Raw genomic sequence first — 1,139 nt, 5'->3', positions numbered from 1 at the left:
CCTTTTGGCGAGCAGAGCTCCAGCCATAGCACCTGGCCCGTGACTCTATGCATCTACAACCTTCCTCCTTGGTTGTGCATGAAGCGGAAGTTCATTATGATGCCAGTGCTCATCCAAGGTCCGAAGCAACCCGGCAACGACATCGATGTGTACCTAAGGCCATTAGTTGATGAACTTTTACAGCTATGGGGCAGACCTGGTGTCCGTGTGTGGGATGAGCACAAAAAAGAGGAATTTAACCTACGAGCGTTGCTTTTCGTAACCATCAACGATTGGCCTGCTCTTAGTAACCTTTCGGGACTGTCAAATAAGGGATACAATGCATGCACGCACTGCTTACATGAGACTGAAAGTGTACATTTGCCAAATTGTAAGAAGAACGTGTACCTTGGGCATCGTTGATTTCTTCCGAAAATTCATCCAGTAAGAAAGAAAGGCAAGCATTACAACGGCAAGGCAGATCACCGGCCGAAGCCTGCAGAACGCACTGGTGCTGAGGTATTTGATATGGTCAAGGATTTGAAAGTCATCTTTGGAAAGGGTCCTGGCGGACAATCAGTTCCGAAGGGAGCTGACGGGCACGCAGCCATGTGGAAGAAGAAATCTATATTCTGGGAGCTAGAATATTGGAAAGTCCTAGAAGTCCGCTCTGCAATCGACGTGATGCACGTTACGAAGAATATTTGTGTGAACCTCCTAAGCTTCTTGAGCGTGTATGGGAAGACAAATGATACAAAGGAAGCACGGCAGGACCAGCAACGTTTGAAAGACCCTGATGACCGGCATCCGGAATGGTTTCAAGGTCGTGCCAGCTACGCTCTGACCAAAGAAGAGAAGGTCATCTTTTTTGAATGCCTGAGCAGTATGAAGGTCCCGTCTGGATTCTCGTCCAATATAAAGGGAATAATAAACATGGCGGAGAAAAAGTTCCAAAACCTGAAGTCTCACGACTGCCACGTGATTATGACGCAATTGCTTCCGATTGCTTTGAGGGGGCTCCTGCCGGAAAATGTTCGAGTAGCCATTGTGAAGCTATGTGCATTCCTCAATGCAATCTCTCAGAAGGTAATCAATCCAGAAGTTCTACCACGGTTACAGAACGATGTGATCCAATGTCTTGTCAGTTTCGAGTTGGTGTT

Source organism: Triticum dicoccoides, chromosome 6A, assembly GCF_002162155.2.
Source record: "Triticum dicoccoides isolate Atlit2015 ecotype Zavitan chromosome 6A, WEW_v2.0, whole genome shotgun sequence".
Taxonomy (NCBI): domain Eukaryota; kingdom Viridiplantae; phylum Streptophyta; class Magnoliopsida; order Poales; family Poaceae; genus Triticum; species Triticum dicoccoides.
This window is presented reverse-complemented; position numbering follows the sequence as displayed.